Source organism: Lagenorhynchus albirostris, chromosome 7 (genome assembly GCF_949774975.1).
Source record: "Lagenorhynchus albirostris chromosome 7, mLagAlb1.1, whole genome shotgun sequence".
In the NCBI taxonomy this organism is placed as follows: domain Eukaryota; kingdom Metazoa; phylum Chordata; class Mammalia; order Artiodactyla; family Delphinidae; genus Lagenorhynchus; species Lagenorhynchus albirostris.
Window position 1 is genome coordinate 29,802,510 of NC_083101.1, and position 12,265 is coordinate 29,814,774.

At 36.8% G+C, this 12,265-nt stretch overlaps 1 pseudogene; it reads left to right on the plus strand.

Moving 5' to 3' along the window:
* Positions 1 to 3,472: 3,472 nt before the first annotated feature.
* Positions 3,473 to 12,265, plus strand: part of LOC132522606 (protein zyg-11 homolog A-like) — a 49,306-nt pseudogene continuing 40,513 nt past the window's right edge.

The window sequence follows — 12,265 nt, forward strand, 5'->3', positions numbered from 1 at the left end:
CAGATGTGAAAATGGCAACAGTACATTGAATTGGCTGAAAGGGCTCCTCCATAAGATCAGTTCGGCTTCTGTGAACATTGGCCAAACTCTAATAGCTCAGTCCAAGTATCCCATTCCCCCTGAAACTTAGTAGGGAGGTGACTTGGGTGTTTATAGCCAACAGAACAATAAAAGTTTGAGTCTCTCTATTCTCTGAAATTCCCTAGCATATTTGGATGGTTATATATGACCCTAAATCTCTCTTGGAGACAGAGAGACCTCAGATCCACCCCGAAGAGTCTTTTACCATAAAGCAGCTGAATTTAGAGTAAGGAGGGACTGAGCATCAGGGTACGCAAAGGGAGAGACTGGTTTCTTGCCATTAAGCAAGTTTACTTTCCTTTTCAAGCAGTTCAGCAACTGCTTGCAGGTCAACAAAAGGATTTTCTTATGTGTTCAATTTTCTGAAAGCCATATATCCAGTGGCAAGATCATCACTACTGGCTTGATTTATTTTCTCTTTGAGGACCCACTGACTCTGCAGTCACAGCCATATTGTTTCTAAATAGGGCCGTAGGGTTTGCACCCATCACTGACACAGGCTTGTCTTGCACAGTAGAGACATTTCTTCAGGAATTTACTTTAGTTGGAAGCATTTGTTGCCTAATTGTAGTGATAACATCTCTTAGGCTTTAATCAGATTTTAACACAAGAACTATAGGAGTTTTCCAGGAAAGTGTGGATGATTGCATATTTATCAAGATTTGGGTCTATTTCTCGTTCTCCAGTGGGTCACATTTGGTAGCACTGTAAGCACAATATGAATTTTAACCAATGCCTCATCTATGGTTTAGCATGGGAATTTGTTTGTTTTGGAAAAATCTGAGAGGCCAAATCTCCCTTATAGAAACCAGGGCACACTACAAACAAACAAAACAAAACAACACATACACAAAAAAAACTCTGAGGTGTTTTCTCTGAATCAATCTAAAATTGGCATAATAGACTGTAGAATGGCTCTGAGCCATAGAACAGCACAACTGTAGACACTGATCCTTAACAAGCATTGTGCTCCCCAACGCTTATTTTCCAGTTGACCCAAAGTTCTGATGAGTCACCTTGTTTCTGCACATAGTGGTCACAAACTTCCCTTATTTCATTCTCAGTGTAGGTACACATCTGTGTAACTATTTTTTGAAATGGGAGTGAACCCTCTGAACACTCAGGATGAATCTTAGACAAGACCTAAGGATGACTACCAGATTGGTGAGGAAGACCCCTTTTCCCTACTCAGTGAAGATTTAGCAGAAAGAGGGCATCATGAAAAAACTGTTTCCTGGTATTTGGCCTGTAACCACCAACCTGTATATCCTCATTGATAAGTAATAAAATGGAGGTCCAGTTGACCATACAATTTGATCAACATGTTTACTACTTGCTCCTTTGGCTTTACCTCAAATCCTGTCAATCATTCCGTAAGACCCTCAACCTTCCTATTCCACAAAGCCATTTCTCTGTCATCATCCCATTCTCATTGCCAAAACTGTCAAGAAATGTAAATAGATTTTATGCTACTTGTATGCTAACAAGTTAGCTTCATACTTACTGGTAGTAGACATGCAGCTTCTTGGGTCAGAGACACAAACTTAATTACAGCACAGCAAGTAGTAAAGTACAGCAAACAGTAACTTATATCACATCAGGTCTCCTTGCCCCCAAATCCCACGAGGGTGTGTTTTTTTTTTTTTTTTAATATTTGTGTTTCTTCTTTTGTATTTTTAAAATTTATTTATTTATTTATTTTTGGCTGTGTTGGATCTTCGTTGCTGCATGCGGGCTTTCACTAGTTGTGGCAAGTGGGGGCCAATCTTTGTTGCGGTGCACGGGTTTCTCATTGCGGTGGCTTCTCTTTGTTGCGGAGCACGGGCTCTAGGCATGTGGGCATCAGTAGTTGTGGCACGCGGGCTCTAGAGTGCAGGCTCAGTAGTTGTGGCACACGGGCTTAGTTGCTCTGCGGCATGTGGGATCTGCCCAGACCAGGGCTCGAACTGGTGTCCCCTGCATTGGCAGGCAGATTCTTAACCACTGCGCCACCAAGGAAGTCCCATGAGGGTGTTTTGATAAACCCAGATAGATACCTGCCAAGCAACTACAGGTAAGGCAACTTGACCTAGAGAACCCAAATCTTTTATTATGGGCAACAAGGATCCCTGTCCTTTGTTTTGAGGCAGTCACTATCCTTATCTTCCGTGACTGTTCACTCTATAAGCATTCCTGAAAAGATTGCCCAGAACAAAGGACTGTTATTATTCTGCTTAAAAGAGGACCATAGAGATCTGTCTCATAATAAGTGAAACTTGTCTTAACAATATGTGGTATATCATAATGAACATATTATATTGTCTGAAAAGAATGTTTTTGTTTAAGTTGTTTGGTGTAGTGTTAGCTGAATATAAATTAGGATAAATTGTTTGATAAGGATGTTCATATATTCAGTGACAATGATTTTTTTTCGTCTGTTCTATCAATCGGCTGCAAAATGTCCAATTATGATAATACAATAGTCTGTTCTCCCTTTTGTTCTATTAATCTTTGTGATGTGTGATTTGGAACTTTGGTATTAGGCACATAAACAATTTTATTATTGTGTTATCTTCCCAATGAATTGATTCTTTATTAAAATAAAATGTCTCTTTATTTCTGGCAATACTCATTATATTGAAATCTAATTTTATCAAATATCAGTATAGCCATTCCAGCCATCTTATTATTTGCATGATGAATCTTTTTCAATCTATTTACTTTCAATTTATCTTTGATTTTTATATTTAAAGTGTATTTCATATGGACAGCATAAAATTGGTTTTTGCACTTTTTGCAGAGTCAGGATATCGAAGACACTAGGGCTATTCCCACACGTTGGCAGGTGAAGTCAAGTCCTGGGGTTAATGCCTGACTACAGTCATGCGGAGCTGTTTCCTGGAGTTTGGTTTCAGGGCCCAGGGATCCCAGAGTTCATTTCAGATTGTTGGCATTGGGGACCTGGTTCCTGACACAATTGGGCGTTGAGTCCAGGGTGTTCTGAAGGTTGTGTTGGCCTGCTAGTGGGCAGGGCAAGGGCCCAGCTGGTCCCAGGGTAGGGTCTGACCTATGTTGGTGGACTTGTTCCACAGGCTACGGGATCATAGTTATCTTGCTTCTGGTGTCTGGCCTCTGGTGGGCGAGGTTGGTCTGGAGGCTTGTGCACGCTTCCTGGCAAGAGGAGACAGTGCCTGCCCACTGGTAGGAGGAGCTGAGTCTTGGCCCTCTGGTGGGCAGGGCCATGTCCAGGGTGGGTCTAGTTGTTGCCATGGGCCCAGGAAGACTTTAGGCAACCTGTCTGCTGATGGGTGGGATTGTGTTCCCTCTCAGTTATTTGTTTGGCCTAAGGTGTCCCAACATGGGTGCCTAGAGGCTGTTGGGTGGGGCCGGGTCTTGGTGGTAATGAGCCAAGATGTCAGCTGCCAGCAGCAGCAGTGTTCATGCAGCTGAATGTTCCCGAATATGTCTGAAAGCAGTATCCATGTCACCAGGGTTAGCTGCTGCCACCCTCTGCCTCTCCAGGAGACTCTGTAAGACCAGCAGTTATGTCTGGCCCATGCTCCTATCAAATGACTGCTTTTTCCCTGTGTCCTGGTGCACATGAGATTTTGTACATGCCTTTTAAGAGTGGAGTCTATATCCCCCAGTCCTGTGGGACTACTGAGATTAAGCCCCACTGGCCTTCAAAGCCAAATGTTCTGGGGGCTCTACTTCCCTGTGCCGGATCCTCAGGCTGGGGAATCTGTTGTGGGGCTCCAAACTCTCACTTTTTGGGAAGAACCTCTGTGATATAATTTTTCTCTAGTTTGTGGGTTGCCCACCCCCGGGGGTAATGGGATTTGATTATATTGCCAGTCTGCCCCTCCTACCCATCTTGTTGTGGTTCCTTATGTCTTTTATTGTAGAAGGTCTTTTCTGATAGGTTTCAGTCTTTTTCATTGATGGTTATTCTGCAGACAGTTGCGATTTTGGAGTCCTCGTGAGAGGAAGTGAGCTCAGGGTCTTTCTATTCCACCATTTTGGCCACTTCAGGCAACTGATTTTTGACTTGCCCACATGACTTAATTTTGCCGACAGAATGTGGGCAGAAGTAACACTGTGCCAATTCTGGGCAAGAGGCTTAAGAGGGTGCAAGGTTCCTTCTTGTTCCTTTTGTGGTCCTTTTAACTGTTACGAAAAGAACATGTCTTGGTCCAAGGACAATGAAAACATATGAAGCAAACCTCAGTCAGACCTTCAGCTTGAAGCAGAGCCTTACAGCTGATCCTGTGAGCAAGAAAAGTAGGAGTTAGTTATCGTAAACCACTGAGAATATGCAGGAATATCTGCGTAACATAAGTTGGTGATGCTGGAGAGTATTGGGAACTCTCATTCTATGCTGGTGGGAGTTAAGTTCTAACAAGTTTAGAAACTATTTGCTGGTGATTGATAGGTAGGTAGGTAACTTGCTAGTATAAATTTATAGATTTAGGTATCCTATAAGTCAAAAAATCCACTTCTAGTGAGAGACCTAACAAAAATGTGCACATATGTATATCCAAATCCAGACTTTTAAAGGTTATTAACAGTACCTTTCTAATCAACAAAAACTTATAACAAACCAGATGTTCAGCAATAGTGGATGGATAAAGAAATCATGGTCACTCAATGGAAAAATCTTTAGAAATAAAAATACTGCTTCACACAAAGGCATGAATCTTAAACATAAAGTTAAGTTAAATAAGCCTAACACAATAGAGGCAATACTATGATACTATTTACATGAATTATAAAATCACCCAGTTTATTCTTCAGTGTTGAAGTAAAGATAGTGGTTACTTTTGAGGTAGGGGTAGTGTGTGGATTGCGGCATGAAAGGGGCTTATGTGGAGCTCATAATATTCTATTTTTTCATTTGGATAGGGGCTACATGGGTGTATTTACTGTGTGAAAGTTTGATGAGCTGAAAGCTTATGGGTTGTGCCTTTTTTGTATTTTTATGTTTGTAACTTTTTAATATTACTTCAGAAAAGTATACTAAAAAGAGAGAGAGATTTAGCCTTTGGAGTTAAAGTTAGACTGACTAGATTTTAAAAACACAGGTTTTATGACTGTCCTAAAATGGCTGAATGGTCAATTTTCAGATGATTTCCTTTAAATCAAAAGAGATGTTTGGGGAATGCACATGTGCCTCCATGCTGTTTCTGTCACTAGCCAGAACTACACACAAGATATGGGATTGGATTAAAGAAAAGCCAGATTCAAGTTGAAAATCTTCCATACAAAATTCTCAAACTTATGTGTGGTTTGAGTTGACCAATAAAGACTTAATTCACTTCATTCTCTGCTGTCTCTCAGTTTCCATATCTAAAGTAAATCCCAGAGGTGATGGATATGTTGTTGACTCAGTGGGAGGAATCCTTTCACAGTGTATATATGTATCTAATTATCATGTTGTACACTTTAAATATCTTACAATTTTATTTGTCAGTTGTATCTCAATAAAGCTGAAAAACCAGGAGGATAACACATCTGGGATTTAAGAAATAAACCAATTTAGGGAAAAAAAACAAACCCAGTAAATCCCGGAGATAGCACTGACAACCTCTTTATAATGAGCCTGCCTCTTTTCTGTCGTGTGTGCTATTGCATATCATCTTAGACTCTGTGCTCTATTGTTACAAAGCAAATCATACTCTTACGAGTTGTAGCCACTCAGGACTTCAAGTGCTTCTGTCTACAGCTCTACCTGAAATTCTACTCCAGACTTGGATCCAGGGATTTGTGTAGCAGAATGGGGAACAAATCAGCCCAACATTGTTTCACTATCTCTTTTGCTCCTTGGGATAATCATTAGGCAATTTTTTTCCTCAATGAACCAAAACATGATAATATAACAGCAGTAATAGTTAGGTGCTTACAGTAATTTTCCAACTACTTCTCATGCTTGCATCTTTAAACTTTCTTCCTCAATCAACCAAGAGTAATCCTTAGGACACCACATTTCAATTTCCAGGTTTTATTGCCTTGTCACTAGCAATAACAGAATACAAATACATCATACATATTATATTTACAATTTTACTAAGTATTTTTAAAGTAGAATATGCATTTTCCTCCCAAATTTCTGGTAATTTGACTTAAAACTTAACAAAAAGGGAGAATTACTGATTCTATGGAAATCTGTTATAGTATTTTTCTTTTTTTCTCTTTTTCTTTACCTGACCTACAAAAGTTTTATCTGATTATCGATAATTCTTTATTTACTGACATAGGGGCAGCTGGAACAACAGCAAAATAATAAGCATCTGAAATCACTGGACAATCTCCCATACATTTTTACAATAAAAGTATTTTAATTCTTACAGTATTCTCTTAGTAGTAATTACTTTATCCATCTTACACACATGGCAACTGAGGTTCTCAAAATGATATGGTGTATATCAAATGGTATTTGTTTTGGAGAGAACTAATTGAATTCATTGTTCAGCTTCTGCATATATGATATTTGTAAGTTAGAACAGATAATTTAATGATTCTTACGTTCAGTTAAGTATACATTTATATTTGTATTTTTTGTTTTTTAAAATTATTTATTTATTTATAGCTGTGTTGGGTCTTCGTTTCTGTGCAAGGGCTTTCTCTAGTTGCGGCAAGCAGGGGCCACTCTTCATCACGGTGCATGGGCCTCTCACTATCGCAGCCTCTCTTGTTGCGGAGCACAGGCTCCAGACGTGCAGGCTCAGTAATTGTGGCTCACGGGCCCGGTTGCTCTGCGGCATGTGGGATCTTCCCAGACCAGGGCTCAAACCCGTGTCCCCTGCATTGGCAGGCAGATTCTCAACCACTGCGCTACCGGGGAAGCCCTTTGTATTTGTTTTGACAATCAAATAGAATAGTATAAAAACGCTAGCACACTGTAACACCTCAATAAATATTGGATACATTTCCCTCAACTTCAGAAGACTAATAATGTCCAGAAAGTAAAAAATCTTGTTAATGGCAAAACCGTATTTCAAACTCAAATCTGTCAGGCTCAAAAGCTTGTAATTTTTATTCCTTAGACAGAGGGATTTTATAGAATTATGGTAATACTGGAAACAGGCCAGATTTTCTACCAAGTGCTCTAGATGTGGTGACAAGATATTATAAAATAGTATGTTATTTCCACATGTTTTATGGCTGAGACTGTAAAAAAAAAAAAAAAAAAGTTGCCACAATTATCCAGTCAGACATAAAGTTTATATGTATTTAAACTGACTGTATATAATAAATTTGTTATTAAAATGACTAAAACTTTAGCTGTTCAGTATATAAAATAGCGGTAAAGGCTAAAATAAACAATAGAAGCACTGAATGCCAAATGCCACTCAAAATGTAAATGTAGTAATAATATAATTAAAGATAAAATTGGTCTCTAATTTAAATGCAATTTGATGACAAAAAGAATCAATAAATATATCAAGAAGAAAGATTCCCCAGTGTTGATTGTTACAGCACCAAATATGCCAGTTTTATTGTACTAAGAGTAAATCCTGACAAAATAGACAGTTTCCTGCCTTTTTTCTCTTCTCCTCCTTTAAAATAATTGATAAGAATCACAAAGAGGGTGAGGGACAGCAAGCAACAATTCAAAATACTGTTAGGTTTTACTATGGAAAGAGACTCAGGATATCAGTTGAGTGAATATTTTCCAGTATGTTATCTAAAGACACCTGTGAGGTACCAGATTCATTTGGGTAAAACAAAAAATAAATCCCAGGCATACTATTTTTAAAGTGTATACACATATTGTGATTATATACATCCAAACATTTGTTAATTGTACGACTCACACAACCATTAACTTTATGCACTTTCTCAAATGATGCGTGACAAAGTACAATTATCATCATGTAGAATAGTAAATATATTTTAATATTAAAGCAGTAATCTAAGGTTCCACTTCCATTATGGCTGAGAGAATCCTATCAGATCAGTCCTCTCAAGGTACTAACCATAAATTCTAAAAACCAAAACATAAAACCTGCTTGAAGGCACTGGAAAATGAACAAAAGCAGGCAGAAACTGGAAGAGAGTTGACAATTGAAAGGAAAACAAAACAGCCTTGGGTAGGCTTCAAGATTTTAGCCTAAGAATAAGTCCCTATTTGTGCCATGTGAGACAGCTAAAATTCCAAAGAAAACCTGCAGTTTTAGTGGCTTGAAGACACAGAGGGTAGAATTCAGGGAAACTAAAGCTGTTGAATATTGGGGCAGGAAATCCTAGAAAAAAGAGAGAGCACAAGAGTGAGGGAACCCAGATTCCTATGAATAAACTCTGTTTAAATATCCACTGAAACCTGAGCCATGAATGCATGGGGCAAAATCCAAATTATCAAAAACTGAACAAAAATTTGAGCTGCCGCTCTCCACAAAGGAGATAGAGTTTGCAGTTTGCCTCTTAAGATTAACATAACAGAATCTATCATTTTTATATTACATACAGGGATGTGTGTGTCCATATTTAGTTCTTATACTCATCAAATCCCAATAGTAAGGAATTATTCTCCACTAACAATGTGATCTCGTGTACAAATCCAGTCTCTCCAGATATTTACATAGGTTCCCAGAGTAATTTGTCCACAGTTTCCCCATCCTCTAAACAGTTCTAGAATATTGGTCAACACTTGTCTTACTGCATGCAAGGAGGACATGAATCTGGAGGGGCAGAGACAGAATGCTATAGTCTGAATGTGTCTTCCCCCCTTCCCCAGATTCATATGTTGAAAGCTAATCCCCAGTGTGATGATATTTGTAGGTGGGTCTTTGGGAGATGATTAGGTCCTGAGGGCAGATCCCTCATGAATGAATTTAGTGCCCTTATAAAAGAGACCCCAGAAAGCTTCTGTACAGCAAAGAAAAACATCAAGAAAATGAAAAGGCAACCTACTGAATGGGAGAAAATATTTGCAAATCATATATCTGATGAGGGGTTAATATCCAAAATATATAAAGAACTCATACAACTCTAACAGAAAAAACAATCAATTAAAAACTGAACAGAATATCTGAATAGACATTTTTCCAAAGAAGATAATACAGATGGCCAACAAATACATGACAAGATAATCTACATTATTAATCCTCAGGGAAGTGAAAATCAAAACCGCAATGAGATAACCCCTCACACCTTTTAGAATGACTATTATCAAGAAAACTAGAAGTAGCAAGTGTTAGTGAGGATGTGGAGAAAAGGGAACCCTCGTGCACTGTTGGTGAGGCTGTAAATTAGTGTAGCCACTATAGAAAATGGTATGGAGGTTCTTCAAAAAATTAAAAATATAACTACCATATGCTCCAGCAATTCCACTTCTGGGTGTCTATCCAAAGAAAACAAAAACACTAATTCAAAAAGATATATGCACCCCTGTGTTCACTGTAGCACTATTTACAATAGCCAAGACATGGAAAAAAACCTAAGTATCCATGAATGGGTGAATGGATAAAGAAATTGTATGTACATATATACAGCTATATATGTTATATATAGTTATATACATAAACTAAGCTCATAGATACAGAGAACAGGTTTTTGGTTGGGAGAGACAAAAGGTGGGGTCTGTGAGAAATGGGTGAACTGTTCTTGGTGTTGTTTTTTGTGTTTATATTTTTTTTTAGTTTAAATAAATTGAATACGAAAAAATTGCTCTAATTTGCAAAAGTAGCTAAAGACAGAGCTAATAGCTAAACCTAATTCTGTTTGACTCAAAAGCCTATGAAATTTATACCACAAAAACTTTCAGGAAAAATAATTCTAATTCTAAACATACTGTTTCATCATATGTTTACCCAAAGGAAATGATAAAAATCATTTTTTTTAATTTAAAATTATATGTATGGTAAAAGAGAGTCATCATTTCCTGAAAATGTGGAGAGAATGTTTTAAATTTTTTTAATTTTAAAGTACAAGAAACGTTTTATGTCTGTACAGTTCTATTGATAAACTGGTTATATCAACCCAAGATATAAGTAAGATTATCAGGGAACCTTAGCTCATCGTAGCATTTTCATTGAGGCACAGTCTGCAATTTAAAATGTTCAATAAAATACTTTTATTACTGTGCAAGCTGTACATAAAGTGTTGCATTTGAATATGAAAGGAACACTTTCTGTTTTCTAAAGAGGCTATCAACTAGATCAAGATGCATCTCCATTATTGTTACCTCTCCCTGCAGTATCAATGAGGAAAACTAAATGCTACTTAAAAAAATGAAAAAAATTAGATTTCCAGGTTATAAGCAGATTATAGACGAGGAAGTTTATAATCTAAGAGATGACTTGTTTAAAAATATTTTAAGAGGAACTCAATGAAAAACAGATGTAGGTGTACTAAAGCAACTGTTCTGAGTTATATGAGATGAAGTTTGAATTTGACAGGTTCTAAAGATCATGCAGATCTTTGAGTGTTCATATATTGAAGAGTATGTTATCATATAGGGACTTGGGCTCTGGAGTCAGACAGACCTAACTTTAATTACTCTTCTTAATTGCTCTGTGTAACTCTGTGTATACAGTATTATATAAATTTTCTCTGACTCAGTTGTCCTATTCGTCAAACGAGGATCATAAGAAATAGTGTGTATATATCATAGAACTGATGTAAAATTATATGAAACAATACAGGTAAATATCTATTGGAGAGCTGGGCTTTTTGTAAACAAATTCTAGTTGTTGTGTGGAAGAAAAATGTGAGGATTAGAAAAGCAGTAGAATTCTTTATATTTTACATACTGAAAGTTACTAAGTCATTATTCATAGCATTGCCTCAGTTCTAATCAGTTTAAGCCTAAAGGCAATACTTGAGTTATATGAATTGATGCCATTTGTTAGAAAACGTTTTTTCAAAAATGATTCACTGAATAGGCCCATGATGTATCCATCAAAATTTTCAATTCTTCATTTGCCTACAGTAAAGTAATTATACACTGTCAAGATTTTACTTGTTTATTTGGAAAATTGAGTAAGAGAAAACATTTAAAAAGAAAACATCATTTGTTCTTCTGTGCTAGACCCTTTACATAGTTTATTTCATTTAACCATTTTAATCTCTCAAGGTTAGCTATTCTAAGTCTCTTAGGTGAGAAACTTGATCTTATTAAAATAATAAGTAAATTAAAATAAATCACCGTTTTCTATAAAATTATTTTCATTTATACATCTTAATTTTGACTCCAGGAAGCTGCACTCATACATGCTTTGCTCAGTTTTTACCTGTAATCAATATATAAGATCCTTTGTTTTGAGGTAATAAATCACCATTTGATTTTTCATGACAGAAGACAAACATTTCCCAGGGTCCTGGATTTATCAACTCTTGTCCTTCCTGAAATCTTAACCAAAGTCTGACTGTTCTTTTTCAGTGTTCTTTGTTTTTCATTCTCTGAAACTTAACTCTTCTTATTAAAATCCACTGCTACTATGTAATTCAAATACTTCTACTTAATTTTGTGAAAACACTCATGATTATTCCCCTTTAACTGTATTCTTACTGTTTACTTAGCTGAGGATGGACAGCTTCTTGTCTTCTTTCTCTTCTATAGCATGCCAAGGTGATAATGTACAGATTTCTCATAGAGACTTAATTTCTTATATACGGATACCCTAATGCAGCATAAGGAAACCTCATTGTCATTCTTCTTAGGAGGTAAAGGAAACAGAACAGAATCAGCAGGAAAACAACCATGTTCAGCAGATTGGTGCTTCTTGCATTGGGATTTTAAATTGAGGATGCTGAAATTAGGATGAATTAGGAAAAAAAAAACAGTACTCTGGTGGGTTCATAGAAGTTCAGAAATACGATATTTAGTCCCATTACTTTAAGGAAATGATATAGAGGAAAAGTAAGCCAAGTAAACAAAGAATACCACATACAGAGTACAAGGTCTTACACAGTTACCATTTAAGACTTAATCTTGCCTATTGGCTTCCTGGCATTTTGCTTGGAATCACTTTGCATTTGGGTAAAATTAAAGTTTTTCTACTCTTAAGTCTTTCTAAAGAGAAAGATGATATGTCTTTCAATTTATGCTAAGGAAAAAGAATTAAGGAAAAAATAAAGAAAAATGATAAGGATGTACATAAATGAATGGGCAGTTATTCTTGAATAGAATTATAAATTAGTACAATTTTTCTGGAAGAAAATTTGGCAATATCTATCAAAGTGTTAAATTATCTTAGATCTTTAA